Here is a 10,977-nt window from a genome sequence, read left to right on the forward strand (position 1 = left end):
CTTAATTCCATTTATTTTAGCAGAAATAGAGGGTAATCAGCATCTCAGAACAAGTTCTCAAGATCAAAAATTGCTGAAACCTGAATCCATGTACTAATTTGCTTTGTGGTGGTAGGGAATTACAAATAGTAGGAAGAGTTTGGGATTTCACCTAGAGAATCTGAGGAAGCCACTAGATTGCAAGGCTTGTGGCACACAAGGGCCAAGGTCACAGTGTGCTTAGCATTACTGCTTATGCACTTCAATAAAACCAACTGAGTGAAATCTACCAGGTTTTCAGTCTCTGCGACTGGAGTCTTTTGTTTACAGCGAGGCAGTATAAAAGCAATGTTATTGTAAGGTTTGTTTCTCTTGTAGTAACATGATTAATTTTGAGGTAGGGGCATTAATATAGCATTGTGTGGTGCATTCTAAACCAGCCAATCTTGGTATAGTCTACCATTGTTCTGGAGTTGAACTGGGATATTTCCTAAGGGAGAAATAATCTCTGAGGCACTTGTCTAGTGTTTATTTTGCTGCCCAACCTTTCCCCATTGTGCAGGAGTGGACACCTTGGCCTTTCTCTACCTGGCCTCTATGAACATCTTATAGAAGAAAATTATATTCCAGTTTTATAGGTTAACAAATCCCATGGAAAAGAACGATTCCCTTATTATTTTATCAGGTTTAGAATAGTGTCCATAAAAGCAAAGCACATTTATATAGAACCCTACTGGCTGCATACTTATTAAATTTTGTAAGATTTCTTCATAGGGGCAGATGCTGGAAGATAATGAGTTATAGGCAGAGTGCCTCTCTGTGATTTGGGGGGAAAGTGTGTGCATCTGTTTTGTTCACCCTGCTCCCCCACCACCTGGAAAAGGGAGAATGAAGAGCCAGGAACCATGGAAAAGGTTACCTGGAGTGGGATTTGAAGAGCCCATTTCAATGAATTCTTGCCCCTTGAAAGAGGCTCTCCACTTACTGCTTTCATCTGCAAATCATCTTAAACGTCTGTTCTGCATTGGGTCTAACCTGTTCAATAAATTAGTCTTCCCAATAAAGAGCCAGTTAATGGCCAATAAGGGGCTCACCGAAGAGATGATTTGGTGCCCAAATATGAATGCATATGAATTATTACTATGTAAAAAAGCTTGCACAGCCATAAGGTAAGAGGGAGGAAAAATCCATGTTTACTGTATTATTTTCAATGGCTGTGATACATAAACACCGACAAATACATTTGTTTTATTTATATGCTTGTTGTTTTAATGGTTTATTAGCAGGGATCCAGTCAAAGTTGGTAATAAAAAGAATGCAGCTTTAGCATGATTCAATGTGTGCAAACATTGCAGCAAAAGTATAAATAAGTCAAGGGAAATATGCGGTTGAGGCAAACACAGATAGTTGTGATCATTTTTCACACGCTGCCTTTATTTTTTCTTATTAAGCAACAGATGTGCCGAATGCATTTAAATTATTGATAAGTCGCATTGTATAGTACCCGGAACCTGCATAGAAATGTTCTATTGCAGAGGGGAGCTTGGATTTGTGTATGTTCATCAGATCTTATTAATCACTTTCTGTGGGAGGAATTTATTGTTCCAGCCCCTTAACTGCCCCTGTGGGAGGGAACACTGCTTTTTTAAGGCACTCAGTGCTAGTCACTGGAATTCTCCCATTCAGGAGAGGAAATCTCTGTAAGATTTTAAAGGACCAGGGCTCTATATTAGTATATTCTTCAATAGCCAAACACACTATCTAGGTGAAAGAACATAATATGTTTAAAAATATTGCTAGTTCATGCCAGAAACCATTGGCCAAGCAAGGTCGATGAGCAAGTGAACACTGGATCAGTCAGTCACTGGTTTGCCTTTTTGGACCATTATCTTCATTTGTTGAGCTCTCTGTCAGAAAGGAGTATGAATAGTTAGAGTAGCTGTGCATGCGTCATGCATGCAAAAGGATTCTGAGCCCAAAGTTTTCTTTTTTGAACTCCTCTCCCTCGTCCTTGTTCCCTCCCTTCCTCTGGCTATCTTCTGGTATATGATTAAGGAAAGAAATTAATGTTAGTAGTTTGACTCAGTGTTTCACTTACTTTGTCAATCTAGACAATGGTAGCAGCAGTCACCACTGTATTTTATTACCACTGCAAAACAGTACTCCCCAACCAATTCATTTATCTCTGCTTCTCTGTTCATTTGCCAGGGTAGGTGCCATTCCTCCTGACTGTCACCATTTTCGTGGTTGCTGTGCCTGCAGTAGAACATGTATGGCACCCAGAGCCACTATGCAGCCAAGATTTTGGAGGCATACCTGGAGAAGTGGCCCAGAACCCTGAGGTGAGACTGCTGCATGTGGAACTCATCCCACCCTCACGCTTTTCTGCCCTGAGGCACAGCCACTCTGCTTGCCTCTGGTTAATTTTTAAAAGAATGTAATCGTTCCTGCTCCTTCACCTCCCCATATGATCTCCTTCCTCTTCAAATGAAGAATGCTCGCTTCTATAGTATAGCACGCATCCTTCAGCTTCCTGGATGCATTAAGTGACATGCCATGGCATAAAGCATCGTGAAGCCTGAGCCATTTTGTTGGCATCTCGACATAGGAAAATCCATTTTAAAATCAGAAACCACATTGTTTTTAGACAAGTAACTCTTCTTAGACACTGATCAAGAGCAGCAGATGCTGGTGGGGCTCAAAAGTTCCCCAGATTTGTAGTGCAGCTTCTGTGATACTCTAAAAGGTACCATAACAGCTGTGCAAAGGCCCCTGGAGGAATGTCTGAGCCTTGAAGGCAGGTGCTAGCTGCCACAGTTCAATGGCTTCCTCAAAGCCCATTTGGGAGAAGCCGCTGAGCAAAGGGAAAAAAGAGAAACTTGAAATTAAAAGTTATAGTGCAACACTAAGTTTGTTTCAGTGCACTGTACACTGGTAACATGCAAACACAGTTCAAACAGAGCGGGTAGGTTTGTATTTATGAAAAAGGCCTATCAGGAAGGAAAGTCATGCCTTGTTTTAAATATAATTGATCACTTTGTCCTTTAAGTGACATCATGTGTTTGGAGCTGAGGGCTGTGCTTAAAATAAAGTAAAATGTTCTTGTTTTCCTTCCTCTTCATAGCCTTAGTTTACTGCAATTGCATTTCTACAATCTCTGGTTGGCTTGAAGTCCCATTGAACTGTGTGTGTGAATGAAGGATATTTCTCTGGGGTCAGTGAAAACAGGGGGAAAAAAAACTCCTGAGGAGAACAACATAGCTTTATTCCACACAAATACAAAGGCCAATTGATGACATCAAAAATCATCTTATTTCTTTCACTATTGTCTCATTAGTCAGTCATTGGCTTTTGACATAAAAAAGTGACTTGCCACACGCATGTGAAGTTGTGTGAGCATTCAGCCTCTATCAGGATCAGCCCCTAAAGTAATCAAAATGCCAGCCATGCTGAGAGCAAAAGAAATCATTAGCGATGTGTGCACACATGTATTTCTCAGACTCGATAATTCCTCATGCCCCCTTGGAAAGGTGATTTCCAAGGGGCAATAACATTTTAAGCCTACTGTCTAGGGGTGACGAGGGATGTTAGCACTCCACGAGATAATGCTATTGGTCATTATGGACAGATTGTGGCTCCAGTTTGCATAGCTGAGTAAATGGGTTCAAGGTCCTGGTTTTAAAAGTGCATGGCTGAGAGAAGCCTTCTCTGGGTGGCCACATTTCCTTTCATGTCATCAGGGTGAGAGGCAGAGCCTTGACTACCACACCCCTACCTGTTGCCTAGCCAGGGTAGCAGGGAAAGCCCAGTGCACTAGGTATGATCTGGTACAGGTCCTTCCTTCTTCTAGAAAGCAGGTTATCCCTTTGACTCTCAGCCTTCTGGGCTGTTCCAGAGACAGTGTGCCAATGTGCTGCCATGGCTCAGGTCTCCTGGCACCGACCTGTACCCCATTCATTCCTTCATTTGTTTAATTTCAGGTAGGGCTGGACAAAAGTAACACATAGCTTTTATTAATGTAGTGTACAAATTCCTTTGCTACTATATTTTATTACCATTGCAAAACAGTACTCCTTAATCAATTCAGTATTTTCCTTTCCTGTCAACATATATTCTATTTCATGCACTGTTATTCCCACTCAAATTTACATGATGTTTCATACTTTTAAAAAGCAAAAGACTATCCATTTAGCTGTGTTTTATCCTGACCTGTGAGTAGGCTTTGGCTGTATGGAATTGCCTAAAAACCATCCAAGCATTCATCATCACTGCCTGATTTGCAGGCACAAGAGACTCTGGCTTTTTTGCTCAGGTGCAAAAATACTGCAATGTATTTGAATGAGATACTTATTATCCAGACAGAGAGCATGTGTGAGATCTCAATTTGAAAGCGAGCAGTTCAGGACACTTTTTAAACTGTACTATAAAAATCTCACAAACTCCCTTAATATGCAAAAAGGAAACTTGAATGTTCATGGTATCAGTTGTACTGTCTGGCATTCCTTGAAAGAGGATCCCACTTCTTTGTGCTATAACTTTGAATTGTTGATTATTCTTGTTTGACTAATGGGTATGACTCCTGTATTCCTCCCAACACAGTCAGAAATCCTTTTCAAGGCAGTGGGAGTTTCGAATGTGTAGGGAATATGGGATTGGACTGATGCTGCACACCTTATTTTATCTCAGAGCAGGATCGGGGAGAAAGAGAAAGACATGTGACTTTGAGCCCAGAGAAAACGTCACTCTATTATATATCTGCCTATGGATCTGCATGACTATTCATGTACCTGGTAAGGTTTTTATGATCTGTAATAAAGAAAGAAAATCACACTAAGATATTTTCATTTAATTGCTCTTCATATGCAAACTCGTTGCTTGCCAAATATTAGTGTGATCAGAAAAAAAAACTTTGAGATGGCATCTCATTGACAAAGGTTCCTTTGAGATGAATTGCTTTTGCCTACCTTTTATGGCATCTACGTTATTTTTTATGTGAACTGCTGGTGCTCCATTTTACTAGGACTCTCTTCTTATCATAAGAACATGTGGGTGCCATAATAAGAGATTGTCTGCTCAGTTGAGTTTATTCCTGCTGTCAACTTCACGATTCTTAACTCTTATTACCTTCTTCTCTTTGAAGACCTGCACCAAGAAATTTGACTTTGTCCTGAGATTGATATAGCTAAATCTCTTTAAAGTAGTCTTTTAATGTCTATTACGAGGCTTCCAATTATAATAGAACATTTTATATGTTCTTGTATGTGATGTAAAGTTTGAAATAATAAAAAAACTTTAACAAGGCTGTCCTCATGTTTTACTAATCTTGGAATGGTTAGGTAGTTCATAGCTTTCAGAGAGGCATAGCTAATGCATAGAAAATATTACTGTTCAGTTTTTATCTTTGGCATTCTTGTTATTGCATGCTATTCATCTCTACTACTTACAACATGAGGGATCCCCTGCTTTACCATTAGTAATCATTATAACCAACTTGTTATCCAGCTGGATTGTGTTTGTGGTTATTAACTGACAGCTTTCCCCCCTAACGTTCATTGTAAGTTCTCTTTTTATGATGTGCTTTACAGAGCTTTCCCTAACACTATAAGTATATATTAGGTAAGACTGTAACTTATGCTTGGTGCATGATCCCTTCTCTAATGCCTGTTCATAGGTGCAGGAAGCGAGCAGGATGGAGTGAGAAACTGGTTTAGCCTTGACTCTTGGCCATTCTTTCCTCCACAGTGTGTCTTCCAGCCAAACCTGGTGATGGTGGCAGAGGGGGTGGGTGTGGAGAGGAGGGAATTGCCCTGACACCTGGTGATTCAAAGGAGTCTGGGGTTCCTGGCCACCACCTCTGTTACTCTAGCAATGAGGGTAGCTGAAGCCTCAGGTCCTTCTAAATCACTGCCAGAGCACCACATCACATTCTCCAGGCAGTTCTGAGGGCTGGCAGGGTGGGATAGTGGCAAGTTCTGGCCAGAGTGGAGGGCTGGTTGCCCCTGGCCCCACCCTTTCCACCTGAGGACCTGCCCCTTCTGGGAGCATGGAGTTACCCTCCCCCTTGCCCAGGGGCTCACAGAGTTATCAGCTCCCTTGCCTCAGTTGCAGGTAAACTGGTGTGGAAGATGGAGTAATCTGTGTGAGGTGAAGGATTTGCTGAGTGAGTCAGTGGCAGTTTGATTTGTGGCCTGTTCCTGGGCAGAACAGCTCTGCACTACCTCTTAGTTAGGGTAATCTGCCTTTTCCAATCGAAGAAGCACACAATTCTACTTCCCATAAGACAAACATTTTAGGATGCTAGGTTTCCTATCTCTGAAATGATCACAACCAGTTCCCTGCATAAAGCACTAGTTCTGTAGTGAGAGGGTTCATTTTATTCCATCAATATGGTGTGTCAAAGGCAAATTATTTAGTGATTTCACAGGGTTCAGATGAATAATGTCTGAGCCAAAGGGGGTATTTCTGTTTCTCTCCACATATTCTTATATTTTAAGAAGAGTTGAGTCTCACAGGATATTAACCTTGTACTCGGTGTGTGTATTACATAGTTATATATTTTTTCTTTTATCTTTCTATTTATTAATAACCCTGATTAGTTTATTCCTTTAGATCTTAATTGATATGTGATCACTGAACACTTACAATTTATCCTATTAAACATTTAAGAACTGTCCAATAAAACCAGCTGTTACCTATATTTTGTTAATGGATCAGCAGTGCCTTAATGGCCACTATGTGACAACAACAACAAATAAAAGAATGGATAGCTAAATATTCTCAATGTGAACAGAGATTTTGGTAGCTATACACAGAGACAAATATGCACAATCATACTCAGCAGTATGATGTTGTACTTGTACTCCTATGTACAGTCCACATTATGCAGGTAGGTTGATTTAAAATAGTAATAGATATGTAGCCGTGTTAGTCTGGTCTAGCTGAAACAAAAAATAGGACTATATAGCACTTTAAAGACTAACAAGATGGTGTATTAGGTGATGAGCTTTTGTGGGCCAGACCCACTTCCTCAGATCAAATTGTGGAAGAAAATTGGCGTGACCATATATACCAAAGTTGATTGTATCCTGGTTGTAGCATTTGGATAGCTTTGGATTAAAAGAGCTGGTGTTTTGCAAGTCCCATCGAGTGGTGCATGGTTCTCACACAGTGGGGCTGACAGCCACCAAAGACCCTATGGCAAGGTGTGTGGGGGAAACACATGCCCTTGGAAGGGGCGGAGCCTCAAACACAGGTGCGGAGAGGGGCCAGAGGCAGCCAACCCTCCATGCTGACTGGACCATGGTGCTCCCCCTAGCCCTTAGAGCTCTGCAGAGCACCCAGTGTGTTGCTTCAATAGCAGTAGCAGCAATCAGGAGCCCTGGGCTCCTTTGAAGCACCAAGTCCTGGGGCAACTGCCCTCTTTGTCCCTCCCCCCTACATAGTGGGCCTGTTTTCAAATATTTAACTAAGTTACTAGAAAATGGTAGGATAATCTCTGGGAAGTTAAAATAAGATGTCACTTTAGAAAATATAGTTTTGTATTTAAAATATCCTGTGGCTACCTGTATTCAGATTGTAGTGATGAATGTCTAAAGATCCAGTGTCAATACTTGTAAAACAGTTATCATTCTTGATGAAGTTGAGCTAGTTTAATAAGCATAGTACCTAGCAGTACATCTTTAGCATAAAAGCAGTTCACTAACAGAATGATGGGACATTATAACAAATCATTCTCTCATAATTCTTGCAGCACTTCAGATTAATATAAAAGACTACCACAATAAAATCTGAAGAGGAGAATATCACTGAGTTCTGCAACATAACCTATCCAAAATTTCCATAGGGTTTAAGCAAAACATTGTGTATTAAAGAAACTGTTGTTCACTAAGAGTTACTTGTTGGAATGAGATATATTGTATAGTATATTCAGTTTGTACTTGGTAAGCAATGAGATACATTTGGCACAAAAATATCCTCTAAATGTATTGTGTATTGTCTGTTCCCTACTCTGGCACTCTGAGTGCAGAAGCTGGGGCCCTGAAAAAGACCTTCAATACCTTGCCTCTATAAGCTTTGCTTACAAAAAAAAATTCCCCAGAGTCACAGATGCACTGGCTCTGGAAGATAGATTGCCACAATAAAGTGATTTTAAAGAACCCTGAAAAACCAGGAAGGAACACTTGAATTCCTTCTGCAGGGATCCCCAAGCTCGTCTGCTATAAGAAAGTTTGAAAAAAGAAACAAGAAAACACAGAAAACAAACTGTGTCTTTGATAGCTGACCTCTCAGGCTAGGCAGGCACACACACGGACCTGTTCCAGGACACAAGAATCAAATAATCACCTTAAAAAAAGATGATTTTATTAACAAAACAAAGATATACTTGATAAATCATACTCGGTTGCTAGGTGTTATAGAGCAACTAAGAAAAGAGCAGATTAAATACAGAGAAAAAATATGTCTGGGCACATCTTGGGTATAGTGAATGGGGGGAGAGAGCACATGGATTTTACACTGAGAAGCTTAATCAAACACACAAAACAAAGAAAAATATCCTGATCATAACTAAATATACATTCCTCTCTCACATAGAGAGCAGGCAAGGTGTCTATATACTGTACAATTAAAATGGCAACAGTCTTTCCCATTGGCTTTCCTGGCTTTCTGCCAACACCATTAGCTACTCTTTAGTCACCCAGCGATGGCCAGCACTCCTCCTATCCAGCACGTGTATTTCTAAATTGGTAAGGACTGTTCTTCCCAGTCTGAGGAGGGGGTTGGAATTTTGTGGTATTGAAATGTTGTTATAAGTTTTACATTTAGTAAATGTTGCTATTTGTCAATTGACATTTTTTCTTTATTTTTGTTTTGTTTTTAAAAAAGAATCAAAATGAAGCAGTAACTGGAAGATATTTCATCCTCTGCACAGAAGTATTGTGGGCTCCTTCCCAAGTTATTGGCATGCCCAACAAAGAAAAAAAAAGGTGTAGCATGATTTTAATATCCGCAGAAAACTTTGTTTAGAAAGGAAAAGTTTTATTTTCTTACATATAGCTCTTAGGGTGCATTTATATTGGAGGGAGGGATAGCTCAGTAGTTTGAGCATTGGCTTGCTAAACCCAGGATTGTGAGCTCAATCCTTGAGAAGGCTATTTGGGGCAAAAATTTGTCAGGGATGGTACTTGGTCATGCTGTGAAGGCAGGGGACTGGACTCAATAGTGTTTCAAGGTCCCTTCCAGTTCTAGGAGATAGGCAATCTCCATTAATTTAAAAAAAGTTGTATACTGTGCTGTTATTCCAGAATAACAGCTGTTAGTCTGGAATAACAATGCAATCATCTACACAGCAATTGCATTATTTTGAAAGAAAATCAAAATGATGGACTGCTCTTCCTGATGTTTGTAAACCTCATTGCATGAGGAATGGCACCTCTTCCAAAATAACTATTTCAGAAGAGGGCATGTGTGGACGTGGCACAGGGAGTTATTCCAAAATAAAGGGTGTTCAGGAAATCCCACACATGCCCTGCTGGCCACTCTGTCCACACACTTCAGGACTTTATAGTTCCTCTTCCCCTGCAACTCTTAAAGCTGCAGACGCAGCTTGGGTCTAGATGTTACAGAGCAATTAAGGAAAACAAATTAAAACACAGAGAAAAATCTCTGGGCAGAATGCAAGGTAGTAAATGGGGAGGGGAGGCATAGAATCACACAGAGCAGTTGAAACCAAACCACAAAATAAAGAAAAATTACCCTGAACATGTGAACATGACTGGATTCACTTTTCCTTACTTCCAATTTTCTCTTTGTTCAGTCCAGTCCCATGCCTTGAATTCCTTGGAGACATAGTAGTCCTGCCTGGGTTTAAATCATTCTGCGTCTCTCAAGTCCTGGTTTATCTTTCCCATACAAATAAAGCAGGCAGGGAGTCCATATCCAATTAAAATATTAGCCCTCTATCTCACCGTCTACCCAACACCTATGCTAGGTACCTGAGCTTAATCCCATGGGATATGTCTACACTTGCACCCCAGTTTGAACTAGAGATGCAAATGTAGGCATTCAAAACAGTCAATGAAGTGGGGATTTAAATATCCCATGCTTCATTAGCATGATCTCGCTGGTGCTTTACTCCGAATGCCAGCTGTTTCGAAAATGAAAGTGCGCACTGGGACATGTTAGTTTGAATCAAACCCCTTGGTTCGAACTAACGTTACTCTTCACTAACATGTGCTGGTGCGCACTTTCACTTTCAAAAAAGCTGGCATTTGGAGTAACACACCGGCGAGATCATGCTAATGAAGCACAGCATATTTAAATCCCTGCTGCATTCGAACTAGGGTGCAAGTGTAGACAGACCCTTAGCTACCAGGTGCTGATCAGCACTCCTCCAGTTTATTACAGTACACATCTCAGTCTCAGGCAGCAACTCCAGGAAGTCACTGCTAACCTAACGCCCTGCCTGAAGTGGTTCTAGGTGGCCTTAAATGTGAGATAGCATCCAATCAGTGTGGATGCTCTATTTTGAAATAGCCAATTGCTATTTTGTGCTTTTTGTGTGTAGACACGCTATTTCAAAATAAGCTATACCAGAAGATATCTTCCGGAATAGCTTATTCCAAAATAAGCATGCAGAGTAGATGTACCCTGAGTTATAGACAAATTAGTGGTCACTTTATATTGCTTGTGTGCATTGCGAATATTGTGATTGATAAATAAGTGCTATGCCTTCAATGATTGCCCTAAACTAGTTTCTTCTATCTGTGGATGTTCATCTGATATATCTCAGGCAGGATATTACAAGTTTAATCCAGACAGATACACCAGTTCATTTTCTTCATAGGATATCTGAGCTGCAGTACAGAATATTTATATATTTTGTTTTCAGTATAGTTTGGTCCACATTTACCAATGGCAGAAGCAGGGCCAACACCATTGACCTGTTGTGCCAGTGATACATTTACCAGTGATTCTAATTTCTATGAATCCTCCAGACTG

At 40.5% G+C, this 10,977-nt stretch overlaps 1 long non-coding RNA gene across 1 annotated transcript; it reads left to right on the forward strand.

Annotated features, from left to right (window-relative positions):
- Nucleotides 1–2,162: 2,162 nt before the first annotated feature.
- LOC112547007 (uncharacterized) lies at nt 2,163–9,283 on the forward strand. The gene is made up of 3 exons (XR_016350549.1): nt 2,163–2,321; nt 4,666–4,769; nt 8,863–9,283. It is a non-coding gene; the product is annotated as an uncharacterized LOC112547007 (long non-coding RNA).
- The last annotated feature ends 1,694 nt before the right edge of the window (nt 9,284–10,977 follow it).

This window comes from Pelodiscus sinensis, chromosome 12, assembly GCF_052426305.1.
Source record: "Pelodiscus sinensis isolate ZL-2025 chromosome 12, ASM5242630v1, whole genome shotgun sequence".
Taxonomy (NCBI): domain Eukaryota; kingdom Metazoa; phylum Chordata; order Testudines; family Trionychidae; genus Pelodiscus; species Pelodiscus sinensis.